The following is a 15,513-nucleotide window of genomic DNA, read 5'->3' on the forward strand; positions in this document are numbered from 1 at the left end:
AATCCCAGAACATGTCCAACAGCATGCATAGATATCCCCAATACTACAGAATGGCAGATGTGCAGCAATCACATAACAGGCCTACCACATGCACATGTGGAAAGAAAGTGGCAGTGGCAATGGCATGCAGGTGAAATACCCTATAACAGCCCTGCAACTCTAGTGTCTCCACAGGGAGCATGCCTATAACCACATAGCAGAAAGTGTTGTACAATACAATATATGGCCCAATAGTACACATACTAGACACATACCACTAGCGTAGTGTGAACATTATGTTGGAGCTGATATGGTGGCGGGAGACTGATATGTGCATTGTATTATGGTAAACCTGACATATGAGTTGCTCAGACATATTTACATCATTATGTCTTTCAGGAAGTATGGCACACCTTAGGAACCCCACATATAGTGCCAATGAGGAGGAGATCATCATCACCAGCATCATCGACAACTATCAGCTGCTCTTCTCATGGACAAGCATGGACCAGCAGGAGAGAACAGCCATGTGGACTGGTGTGGTCCACAGGGTGAATGAGATGGGGTTGCACAGCCGTAATTATGAGCAGGTCCACCACCATTGTAGTGACCTACTCTGGCAAGTACGATGTTGTGCCTCTGCCATGCAAGGTGACCACCTTGCAACAGGGGGTCCATAACATCCAGTCCCCCTCACAAGTGTGGAGGAGCTGCTCATCAGCCTGGTAGCACCTGCCCACCCGCAAGAGCTCCAGACCTATATTGTCATGGAGTTTGGTGCTACTCACACACCATGCATTGAGCATGCAGGTAAGGTTCCAGGGCATATCAGTAGACTACTGTAGTGTATGCATCTGTACAGGTAGACCATGCATGTGTGAGATGTGGGCTATGTTGCTGTGTAGTACAGATAAGCAGTAAAGCATAAACTGTAGTACTGTGAACTTCCGCTGTTGTTGTACTGTAATATTGCAGCCACCCTGTAGCAATGCCACAGCTGTGGCCACTGACATCAACTCTATCCCATGTCAATGTGGGTACCTCTGGGCTACCAGCAAGGCAGCGGCTGGATGCCGGTGAGTATGGTTTAAGGTTATGCGTGGCAATTCACTGTGCATGTCATAGCTAAGGTGTAGGCCATGTACACATCTAACACACCTACCCGTAATGCATGCTGTACATGTGCACTGACACAGCACACACCTCACTAATGGAATTACCCACCTCAAACACATGCAATACACAGTCCATCTCAGACAACTGTGGTTACACTGCACTGCACATTGCCCAGGTACAGCTGACATCTGCCCAACATACACAGCTATGTCATACACAGAACAGTTGAACATGCTACATATAATGACATCCCACTTCCTCTGCTAGAACATGCTCCAGGGTTCTAATCAACACAGTACACAGAACATACTGGAGGGATAGGACCCTGCCCTGGGGAATCATCACACTCTGGAATGGACTGCCCATACATGTCAGGCAATGCTACTCATTGGCCAACTTGACAGAAATACTTGGCAATTGGATGGGGAATACACCCTGGGTAGCATGTGTGTGCCACAGCCTGACAGGGGCACAGGGGAATAACATTAGTGGGTGGTGCATGGCAAAGAACCCCTGTGGCTAGCCGTATGTAGGCCCCAGGACCAATAGACCAGTACTCACCTATGAACCTATGTGTACCACAGGCAACATCAGCCAGGGCCCAGTCATGGTCAATAATGGTCTCTACACTCACCATAGGTACAGTACAATATCTCTGTGGTTGGTATAATGGTAACCTACCACTCATACATGCACCACTGATGATGCCATATGTGAATACACATCAAGCAGTCACTACACACATGTGTCCACATGTGATCCAGGATCACACAGAGGCTGTGAGCAGCAACAGAAACACATCTGACACACAGAGACACATCATGCAATGGTGTGTACACCTGTGAGGTATGGTGCACAGTACATGCCAGGGTGCTGAACAGATGCACAGTAATGCTGTGGACATGGGTGCAGTGGGATCCAGGGGGAGGGCCATCACCTACAAACAGAAGCCATGCATCACAGCCATGTATAATGTTGGCAACAGGGATTGACTACAATTGCACTGCATGCTGTTCAGCCCCACATGTTCTGCATGCTGACGTGTGTAATTAAAGGTATGTGTGTGATACTGTACTGCACCATCACCTACTATTGTGTGTGTTTTAGGGTTGCAGGAGCTGTCTGTAGGTGCTGTCTGGTATAGTGCATGGGTTGCCATGTATGTCAACTGCATGTGTGTATGTCTGTGTGTGTGATAATGTCTGAACATGTGTGTGTGTGTGTGTGTGTGTGTGTGTGTGTGTGTGTGTGTGTGTGTGTGTGTGTATTTACTGTTTAGCGGTGTTGTACAGGTCTTACAGTCTGTTCCCTATTTTCCACTCACAGATGGCGAGGTGGGGCTGGGTCCCCCCTGCAGGGAATCTGATGTCAGTGATAGAGACAATGACCTTGAAGATAGGTGTGTTGAGGCACAGGAAGGGTCATCAGGGGCTGCAGCTGGGCCACCAATTGACAATGCACAAGTATCCATACCATCCACGCACACAGTCACATTGCCTCTACACACCTCATCACCATTGGGCCTAGCTGAGGGACAGCCTACAGTTGGCATGGGGCAGGACAGTCTGGTATCTATGGCACGTGTGTCAGGAGACAGCAGCCATAGCCAGATGCCTGGTGGGGTATCACATAGGCAGATGTGCAGCGGTGCTCATAGCAGCACTGTTGGTATCATGCCCCTGGCAGACATGCAACATCTATTTCAACCACACGCATGTTCCAGACTGTCATGGAGGCACAGGCACAGATGGAACAGTACACGAGGCAGGGTCTAAGTGCACAGAGGGCTCATCACACCTCTGTAACTGACACCATCTGTGACCTAGCAGGTGCCATCCGTAATTACACTGAGGTCATGGATAGACAGTGGGGTGAGATATTGGAACTCATCAAAAATGCCATGTCCATGCATCAGAACAGGGCGGGATGGTTGCGACAGCCACATGGATGTATGCCAGCAACACCAGCAACTGGAGGTCGCCGTTGTCATCTAAGCAGTCACAGCCGCTCCTGTAGTGGCAGTACCAGCCCCAGCACTGTGGGGAGGGGCTGTCCAAAACCCATCATAGCAGACCACATGCATGTGGTCCTGGCCAGTCCCAGGAGGGACCAAGATCCAGTGGATGTCTGTCAAACTCAGGGGACAGTCCTCGGTCTGACTCTGTATCTGATATTGCCTGTTCCACCCCTGCCAGGCACAGGGCCCGTGTCCATGGCCGGAGACGGTGAACTGCAAACCCTGCCAGGTACAGTCTGCAGCTGTCCCACAATTCCCTGTATAGGGCAGCCACATGGAGGAACTGTGTGCATGCAGACACACACACACAAACAACAAACCTAGGGCGACCACATACCTGCACATACATCACCAGTGGCCAATAACAACACTTAGCCCCCTCACACACACACACACACACACACACACACACACACACACACACACACACACACACACACACACACACATGTTGTCAATTGTATGGCTCAGCCTAGGCCTCTGGAAAACCAACAACACACCCTGTGCATATGATGATACCTGTGTCACTGCTTGACATCCGTAACATCGATGCAGGGACAGTTTAACATGGTTCTGATGCACAGGGTGACTGTACAACAGTGTAGCAATGGAATGATATGTAGCATGTTGTCAGCAGTAAAGTGAAATGCTAATATCTTGGAAGGTGTAGCTGTGCAGCCATGATGCATCATAGCTTTAATTAACAATGTTGTATTGTTGTCACCAGTATCTGTTCAAATTGTCTTGTGTTTGTCCATGTGCCACATGGCTGATGGGTGTAGTGGTGTCAGCAGGCCTTCTATAGTGAACACCAGTAAGTGTAACGGGTGGTACACATGCCATGGCTGGGTACAACACACAGTGTCTTTGATTAGGATGCAGTACAGGTACAGGACTGTACACATGGAAGTATGTCCCCATGCAGGTAACACATCTGTTGCACATGTAATCCCACCAAGACAGGATAGGCACAACCACACAGTACTATATATGCAGTCTGCAATGTGGATGACAGTGAACATGCTAACAGCAGGGTGTATATCCCTCTCCCCACTCTACTGTGATCCTCATCTAAGTAACATGTGTCTGCCAATGATGGTGGCATAGTCCTACCCTTAGGAGGGTGTGAGGTGCTCAACTCCTGTGAATGGTGTAAACAACAACTAACAACCTGATTACATACACTGTACTGTATTACAGACAGCTATGTGGGGGGATAGATGCAACAGTATCTGCAATTATGACAGTCATGTCCACAACAGCCACACCCAGTGAGTTATAGCAACCCCAATAGTGCTGCACACCTCAACAGTGTGGAGGGGGGCACTGACACATCTATGACCTATGAAGGACTTTATGCCCACAGGATGGCACCTCTGGTATGTTGGCATATGCCTAATAGTCCTGGTGGAAACATATCCTGTGAACGGAGGTAGATCCCGTAGCAACTACACACATTCCTACAAGCGGGATGGTGTACAAAAGCCTGCTATAATCTGCATAGGCATTGTGCACCTCCTAACCCTCATCTACACCTGTCATGATTGGCTTAAGGAGGTATACCAGGTCAGGTTGTATTCTCTGCCTTTGACAAGTCCAACATTGGCAGGGTCCCAAGTGTTGAGATAACCAGTGACATTGGCCATGGGTTCATTGTTGGTATGTTCCATGTCCCTGCAAACCACAGTCATCAGGCTATCAAGTGGTAGTTCCCAGCAGACATGGTGGGTTTGTGGATGTCCTTGCCAACATTGGTGAAACCATTGTCAGGTGTAGGGCTATTGGATTGTATGAGGGATCCCAGCTACTTACTGCACCTACTCAGGGGGTTCCCCCAAGCATGACATGTCACTTGACTGTACTGCATGATATGTTAGTAATGCCAGCCTTATATCCTACAGGTGGGATGGAGTACTGTTAACATGTACTGCCCTTGTCATGTGGGGTCCTGTTTATGGGATCTGCTATGGTTGGTATTGTATTGCAGGTCAGATGTATTTGGCTGGGGGGGATACCTATCCATGACAGATGTATGTTGTTTGGGTCTCTCAAACCCATCAATGGTGCATGTGGACATATATGTTGTGGTTACGTTCCCCATTCCATCTACAGATGTATGTCCATATATGGCTAAATTGATATATATGTTTACCTTTGACAGGGGGACAATCATTCCTTCAAAAGGCCCTTTATGCAAACCGAAATGACTAACCCGTCATTTCTTACTGCACCCCAGTTAAGAGAACTGCAGTTCTAAAGGCACCTTCGCTGACACAAACTGCAAGTTGGAATACATATCATAATGGCGGGGGGCATGACTCCCTGCACCCCCTCTCTGGGGGGCTGGACCCTCACAACCCCCTAATGGATATACAAACTCCTAGTGTGTACTACAGTGGGGATAGGCAATTATTCCCCATCCCCACTATAGTAGCATCCACAACCAAATTGTCTAATCTGCAATGAGCAAATGCATACTGACATTCACACATTACACATTCTATGCATGTATTGCAGGATTGTGCAATGTTGAGAACATACTTTAGGCCTATCAGCTTCCGGACAAATGGATATCTCCCTTTGAAAGGTGAGCCATATCTATGCCTACATATATGCAATCCTAGTGTTGTCTATATGTGGACATGTGGATATATACATATATATTGATGGCTGTATGCGTATTTATGTATATATGTATGTAATGGCTTATATATATATATATATATATATATATATATATATATATATATATATATGTGTGTGTGTGTGTGTGTGTGTATAGATATGTCTATACCTATATCTACATATATAGATATGTCATATCCATTCAATGATGAATATATATATACACACACAAATACATCTACATGGTGAAATACATTCCCTGTACTGTTGTATACCTGGGCTGGATGATATGTATGTGGAAACATCATGATTATGCATATCTGCCATGGCTTAGTGGTAAATCACTTTGTGTATGATGTGAAAGGTCCTGGTTATGAGCCATGCAAGACCTGTTTATTTTTTTTTTTGCTGGGCAGAACACACGAACCTGCTTACAACTGCTTTATGGTGCCTTAATCACTCTCTATCCAATGGGCCATGTTCCGGACAGCAACAAATTAAACAACTCTGTCAAGGCTCAAACGAAGGACCCAGCACACCCTAGACAAGCCAATGTACCACTAAGCCATGACAGGTACACAGATATTCAATGTTTCAGAAACATATCAGCCAGTCCTGTCATGCAACAGTGCAGAGAATGTATACCAACACCTCGATGTCTGTGTGTGCAACTATAGTGCAACCTTAACAGATACAACATAGCCATATATGTATACATACACATGTATTTAAATATATATGTTGTTTTACTAACTCTATATACATATATATCGTCATCTATGCACATATACCTATATATCTGTTAGCAGATAAATATATCTTTATAGGTATATATGGCCATACATCTGTAGATAGCAATTGCAGATTAACACCTATGTCCACATGCACCGTTAATGGGGTTGAGAGGCCCCACACACTATACATCTTTTACAAATAGGCATCCCCCCACAGCAAAACACCTGCACCCTGCAATACACTACTAAGTACACTCTGCCTCCCACAGGACATGTAATATGTGGAAGCCGTCAACATCCCCAGGATACAGATACACATACACATATATCCTGATACAGATATACATTATAAATATATATATATATATATATATATATATATATATATATATATATATATGTATATGTGTGTGTGTATATATATATATATATATATATATATATATATATATATATATATATATATATATATATATATATATATATATACATGTGACTACATATACACATGCAGATATATGTACAGTAAGATATGTATGTAGGAGGTGCACAAAATATGGAACAGTCAGTATGCCAACAGTTAACACCTGAACAACTGGACACTGTATGGGCTAAACATACTAATGTCAGTCATTGCCTGCAACATATACCCATAGAAAGGTCATAGGAAAGACACCACACACAGGTTTGCAGAAATGGGACTTCTTTAATTGTGTACCATAACGGTTCTATATGCCATATCATATAGCTGTTCAAATACTGACAACCATATAAATGGAGCCCTGCAACTGTAAAACAGTTACACGTATACAGTAGTCTGGAAAGGTTCACAACTGTTGCAGTCCAAGCCAAGCCCTTCAGAATGCACAATAGTGCTGACAGACTGGGACACAGGGTACCACACAATCAACAGTATGTACTGCAGGTGTGTAGTTCAGTAGCCTCTATCTACACTCTGTACAAACTCCGTAGGAGGTAAAGACATTTTGTGATCATATGGGTTGTACCCGGAACATAATAAGGCATAACACACAGAACAGTCTGTATTGCAGGAGGCAGTAGGCTTGCAGTACCCCAAGTCATGTAAGTAATTGCAATATAGGTGGAGTATACAGTACTGTACACCCACATACCTTGTGGCAGCTCAACCCTGATATCCCCCCCACATTTGTAACAGTCTAGGTCATTTATGGTGCTCCCCACCTGGACTCTATAATACAAGACCATATACCACTGTTACATACACTGGCCTCTGCAGTGCATAAGGGCACACATGTGTTTTGTAGGTGATGCTCACACATATATGGCCCCAGCCCCAGTGTATGTGTAGGGGATACAACAGCAGTGTACTAATGGCAGCAATGGCAGTGTGATATACTCACAGCCCACTACAGAACAACCCCCAACAGCATGACAAATGTGCGCAGCTTGATATGTAGATGGGGGAAAGTGGCTGGAACACAGGCATATATGTGTAACACTGTTGCCATACACTAAGCAAGGTGCTGGTGTTACAGGATAGTCTGCAACATACCCTTAGTCAGGGAATTGAGGTTAGATATAGACATGGATGTAAAGAAATAAACGAGTCCTACCAAGTAGAGCACCTTCAAAGCAGAAAAATATATACAGAATGTGAACAAGAAGGTGCACCATGTGCTGTGTTGAAAAATCAATGATAAAAAACAATCTCATGAAGTAAAAATCCAAGTTTAATGGTAAAAACGACTGCAGTAAAGAGTGCTTTCACGTTTATCACAAACGCTTCTTCAGACATAAAAGCAGTCAAAGACCCTCCCTTTAAATACATCACATCCTTGAGCAACAATTAATCAATCAAGGAATAAAATAAAATAAAATAACTTGTCATTGAATGAACAAAGTGACAAAATACATGAATCACACAAGAGAGATGTCAATAATACATATTTATAAAAATACATAATATATAAAAAAATATATATATTTAAAAAAATAGACATGGATGTAGTCATGTACTGGCAGCACGCAACACACACACTGCCAGTGTCACATCTGACACAGAGCTTGTGTGGTTGATGGACAACACATGGTAGGCATACCTCTGCCCAGCAAGAGATTAGGCCCACAGTAGTGAGCTATGCAGACAGACTGAATTCCAAGGTACACTAGTATGTACACACACACCCTGTAACACCAGTACTATTCAAAGCATTACACAACTCTACCCACAGTCTGTCTGTAGTTCTTGAACTTCCTACAAATATGTGTCCACTCTGAGTGTGCAAGTTCTCCTGTAAGAGGTATTGCTGCCTGATGCCTGTATCACTGATGCCCACACACAGGACGGATGTCCATCACACATGAAATGTAAAGGGATCACGGCCACATGCTGTAGGGATTTATAGTGGGTGGGTGGTTGCCATGACAGTGGCAATTCAAAGTAGTACACGTGCCATTTTATATATAATAGATATATATATATATATATCTATATATATATATATATATATATATATATATATATATATATATATATATATATACACATATATATACACATGGCTATCTGGAGAGGTATATGTACATATATTTCCAACTTATGTCCTGGACATGGAGTGTAGCCATACCCCAGCCCCTACAGTCCCAATGTCGTAGTGCAAGGGGATGTCAGGTATGTATAGCAGGTATCTTACTAGACTGTTGCTACTGTCATTGGGATTGTCTTCACAGACATGGTGTGTGTGGATGCTGAAATTTGCTTATAACATATGTGCCATTGGCTACTGACAGAAATCCTATGGAAATCATTGTAATGTACTGCTGCTAGCATGTAATGCCCCTGTGGAGTGAGGCAGAGATATTTGCCACTATATGTGGAACTTCGGACACACCCTATACAGTCCAGAGGTATACACATATTCCCTTAGAGCACCACATGTGTACCAGGTCTGACAATATGGATGTAGACTGCCATGTAGATGGGTATAACACATAACGACTGGTATACATTTGGCACCATAGGTGTTGGATTCGCACACTCCTGTCTGGCCTGACACATAATGACTGCTGGTACAGGGGTGCCATGGACACATACTATCCACTAGATCTTGACATACATCTGTACAGCATCCCACTGCTCCGCCTGACATACATGACGTTTATGGGAGGCCTCGCAGCTGTACATCTGGCAAGTATCTGCACATGAAATCCCACTGGTTAAGTACACTAAGCAGCTAGGCATGTAACAATGCACTGTTCAGGCTACAGGCAGACTGGATCAACACTGGCCTACATCTCGTATGGGGGAAATGCACATGTACCTGCATATATAGCAGGCTCAGCAGACATGTCACAGCACAGGGTAAGATACACCTGTGTAACAGTGCATAACCACAAACAATGTGAACACAGCCACATCCACCTATGGTAAGCTAGCATAATATTACAGTATATGGACTATCTGTTGTACACAATCCTCATATGCGCCACTCACAGAATGTCCCTACATATACTAGGCTGCTACACAGTTTGGTGTGATGGCTGTCTGTGGTATGGGACATGTGTGTGTATGGCCTTACAAACATGTATGGAAAAATGGTACCATACAGTGGGGCAGCATGTAACATGTGATAGAAGGGGAACTAGGACCATGACATCTACCACAGTCTGTACACAGGCTAAAGTACATATTAACAATACACACACTGCCAACATTCACCATCACTACACAGACCTCAGTAGTGTACATCCACAGAATGTCCAGTTTATGTCATAAAATATGACCCCTACTGTGCATGACATGTGTAGCAATCTGATATATCACTGGCATGTTATCAGATAAGGTGACACTATTTATGGTGCACAGCACATATGCACCACTTCATGCACGCCATATGTACAAACGTTGACAGTGATGTGGCTGACAGCACATACACAGGGCCAGTATAGCCATGTTGCTGTGATAACATTGTATATTTTCCACTATAACGGTGTTTGTTGCAACATATATCCTATAAGGGATATGAAGTCAGTAACTGTCATGGTCTTCAACATCTACAGACTGCAATCCTTACATTACCGTCTGCATTCCACAGAGAGATGCACTGTGGCTAACACATGAAACTATAGGCACAACACTGCCCAGTCTGTAGATTTCCCTGCAGATGGGGATTCCTCATATACATGGAACTGACATAGCAGGTATTACTACATGTATGACAGGCATATCCAGACAAACACTGTTAAACCAACATTACTCCAAATGCAGTATAGCAGCACTTATAGTCTGTAGTCAGGTCAGGCACATCCCCCTCCTGTCTGTTGCCCTCTTTCCACAGTGTATGTTGTTAGAGGTAAACCCCAATCCATTTGAGATGCTGTTTGCAAAACAACAGACCTAGTTCCTGCTCACGGTGACTGAAAAGGCCCAACACCACCATGATGTTCCTAAGTATTGGAGTGTGTTTCCATGCAATTGCTATGGGGTTGTTACTACAGCTGTTCCACAAGCAATCAGCTAGGGGAGGGCTGCAATTCATGCAGAGTCCATCAGCTGATCATGAGCATCATGTAACATACACATGCTGCTGCCTAAGCAAGGCAGGTGTGGGTCTCCACATCCACCAGAGAGGTAGTGGGGGAGGCGGACAGAGGCAAATACATGTCAGGGAGGGGTGGGAGTGTAAAACTGAAGCATGTTTGTGTCACACACCTACCAACAAAGGATATCAAACCCCCAACAACTATGGAGTACTATCACAGTTTGATGCAATTATTGGATGCACCACATGGGTTACCTGATGTGGAGCACTCAGAACATATATGTGAGGGTGAGTGACATCTGCAACAGAGATACAGTAGATATACGGTTGGTATCCTACATGTGCCTGCCTGCATGAACAGGTGCCAGTGTCAACACAGGCACACTCACACAGGGATACACACACATTGACACACTTTGTCGGGCCCGGAGTGCAACTCATCACTAGTCGGATTGCCACAACACATCAATGTGCAGGTATCACATGTAACCACATGGGTCATACGGAGGCCGAATGGGCAAAGAGTATGAGAAGATGTCAGACATCAGACAGCATGCTTCAGTATGCCCTGGGGGGGTTGTAGTGAGTGTGGATATGGACATATGCACCATACAACACACACACAAGAACACACATGGTGCCAATTCTGACATGCATGGGTGCATGTCTACACGGGTGTGTGGTGGTCAACTGTGCCAGCAGGCTGTACAAGGGTAGGCGATGGGTATACCTTGGCATCAGGCCACATGACAATGGTCTACATTGTGGCTCAGGCCTGTAGTTTCTGCATTTGCCCAGATAGGTGTGTATTGCATCCCACATCCAGTCACCTGGGTGACTATTGTGTGTGGCCAATGCTGTACACCACATGCCATGTATATGTTCCTTAGTCCATGACATGGATGGTGTCTGGGATGTGCACACCTCCCACATGCATGTACAGTGACACGTGGAACTGTACCCTGGGGTGTCTGGCCCATGTTGTAAACACAGATTCTCATCAGATGTGCCAGTCTTGCCCACCTGTGGCAGGAACTGGTAATGGGCAGCAGGTTTACCCTTCACGTACATTGATGGCATAACAGCAGCATTCCCTGATGTCAGTGTCATCTGTTCATACAGGACATGTTGTCAGGCATGGTATTCCGTTGTGAGTCACATGTGAAGGCACCACAGGTGGTGCAGGTGTCCACTGGTGAACATGATAGAGGTGCACTGTCTGCATGTACATGCATATTGGACAGATGGGCAGGGTGACATGAACTTTGTAGCCAGCTGTTATCACTGCATAGCTACTATCAGTGGCCAATATGCAGTGTACTTTCAACTGTACTGCAAGTGACTAGCCTAAAATGCATTGCTCGCTACACAGACAGTGAGATACACACAAAACATCCACACCTGACATGTGTAGGTATACAACCCCTGACCGAGGTCTATATCACATTACAGCACAGAGCTGTTATTGGCTGCACCACAGGGATTGCTAAAGAGCTTTTGCCCCAAAGTTTTACTTTACAATGAATGACTTCAGCAGGATTGGCAATGTAGGGCATTTGAAATGTACTGCGAGTGAGTAGCTTATGATGCAATACTCCTTACACAGACATTGCAACACACACAACAAAAAATCCAGAACTGCCATGGGTGGAGATGGAACCCTACCACAGTTCTAGATCACACTACAGCAGTACACAGTTACAGGATGCCCTACAGAGATTACTGAGCTATGACTTTCCCACGGCTGTATTTCTAGGTGAGTGGCATCAGCAGCCCTGCCAAAGTCGAGTATGTGTATTATAGGGGGTGTATGTGGCCTAAAAAGCATTGCTATCTACACAGTCAGCCACACACCATTGCCAGGTCTGGGGTTAGAACACCTACTTTATCACTCTACAGAAGTATGCAGTTACAAGACACGCTACAGAGATTACTGGCCTATGATTTCGCCAGAGGTGTATTTCTAGGTGAGTGACATCAGCAGCCTTGCCAAAGTCGAGTATGTGTATTGTACGGGGTATGAGTGGCCTAAAAAGCATTGCTCTCTACGCAGTCAAACACACACTTGCCAGGTCTGGGATCAGAACACCTATCTAACTACTTTATAATACTAAAGCAGTACGCAGTTACAAGACGCGCTATGGAGATTACTGGCCTATGATTTCCCCAGAGGTGTATTTCTAGGTGAGTGACATCAGCAGCCTTGCCAAAGTCGAGTATGTGTATTGTGCGGGGTGTAGGTGGGCTAAAAAGCATTGCTCTCTAAGCAGTTAGACACACACACACACACACACACACACACACACACACACACACACACACACACACACACACACACATTTGTCAGGTCTGGGGTTAGAACACCTACCTAACTACTTTATCACACGACAGCAGTTACAAGACACGCTATGGAAATTACTGCCCTATAATTTCCCCAGAGGTGTATTTCTAGGTGAGTGATATCAGCAGCCTTGCCAAAGTCGAGTATGTGGATTGTATGGGGTGTGAGTGGCCTAAAAAGCATTGCTCTCTACACAGTCAGAAACACACCCACACTCACACAGTTGCCAGGTCTGGGGTTAGAACACCTACCTACTTTATCATACTACAGCAGTACGCAGTTACAAGATACACTATGGAGATTACTGGGCTATGATTTCCCCAGAGGTGTATTTCTAGGTGCGTGACATCTGCAGCCTTGCCAATGTTGTGTATATGAACTGTACTGAGTGTGAGTAGCCTAGAAAGCATTTCTCTCTACACAGGCAGAGGCCAAGACACGCACACATACACATACTCACACAGTTGCCAAGTCAGGGGTTAGGACTACTACCTAACTAGTTTATCGGGACAGCAGTACACAGTTATGGGATGCATCATGGGGATTACTGAGCTACACCTCCCCCCCCCAAGGTGTATTTCAGATTGGATGACCTCAACAGGCTTGTCATGATACTGCTATGGGGAGGGCGGTGTGTGCATGGGCCGTAACCCATTCATGTAGGGGTTTACATGCCACATGCGGGCACACATTGTGTCATATGCCACAGGTACGTGTATATAGCTACTAGATGACAACTTCCTTGTGCAGTCATGTTGCACAGCTGGCATGTGCAACACTCCGTCATGCTGACAGATACTGGTGGCTAGTATCTGCAGTGAATGACACCTGCACCTCATGTATTTGGGGCCGTTTGGCTGTGTGCTGGGTGGGACAGGCCTAGATGGCTCCTTGTCACGGTCACCCTCTTCAACACATCTATGTCCATCTACCTTTGGTTTATTATAGTGTGTTGTCCTTACATATATGTCTGTATTCCTATCCACTGTGTGTGCAAGGCAGGAGTAGTGCATACTGGCATGTGTCTGCACTGAGAACTGCAACTGCCAGATATGTCTGGTCCACTGTTGTTTGCTGACATGGCCTTCTTGTGTTTAAGTGTGTGAGCATGCCCGGTATGGCCATCTATATTGCATGTGTGGATCAAGTCCTGGTGGTTTGTACTGCGGTGCTGACCTTTGTGTTGTACACCGACAGGTAACATGCTGTGTCTGTAAGGTATACATCAGTCATTTGGCATTGACTGTTGCTACATTTCTGCATAGCTGGGGGGCACCAAACTGTTTCTACATTTCTACACAGGGGTGGGGGGGGCACACCTGACTGTTACTCTAAGTGTACATAGGATGGTGGAGCACACCTTACACTTTTACACAGTTGCTAGAACTGTACTGGTATGTCAGGTACACCATTTCAATCTGTAGTCTTACCTATCGTGCTAGCTAGAGGCATACCAGTGTACTACAGATCATAGCTTTCACTACCTACATATTAGTTTCTGACTTCCTAGCCTTCATAACTTACATCCAACTGGCTGACCTGCTATAGTCTGTCTGTGTAGGGTTGGGGTAGGGGCTCATTCAGAGGCCATAATACAGCATTTGTTTGTGTTTGTCTACACCTATCCTGCTGGCTGTGACTGTTGCTGGGTATGTGCCCCCCCACCCGACTGGCATGTGTGAGTAACTTAACTTGTGGGTGTCCCAGTATTGAGGGTGGTGATGCAGGGCTGCCTATGTCGGATACACATAGTACACTCCCTATACATGGCTGAGCACAGGTAGTGTCATGTTTGGCATCCCTTTTACTGTATGTGCGAGTCAGAGGGAGGTGTCATTCCCTGGGTCCCTACTGTGTCAGTGCATGGGCTATGCATTGCCTCTTTGCCAAGGCTAGGGCATACTGGGCACACCTCCTTCTGCCTACTGGGGCAGGCTCAGGTTGTCCATCCTCTGAGTCACTCTGCACCTGTGCAGGCTTTGGCACTGGTGGGGGCTGTGTGGCCATGCCCCATGCTGTTCCTGCTGCAGCTGTTTCCACAGGATCATATTGTGTAGCATGGCACATACAAGAACAATTTGGGTACATGTAGTTGGTGAGTACTGCAAGGCTCCACCAGATGTGCCCAGGCACCGGAACCATGACCTGAGCATCCCAAACGCATGCTCTATTATGAGT

The sequence above is a fragment of the Protopterus annectens genome, chromosome 17.part0 (genome assembly GCF_019279795.1).
Source record: "Protopterus annectens isolate FY-2018-M chromosome 17.part0, PAN1.0, whole genome shotgun sequence".
Classification (NCBI taxonomy): domain Eukaryota; kingdom Metazoa; phylum Chordata; order Ceratodontiformes; family Protopteridae; genus Protopterus; species Protopterus annectens.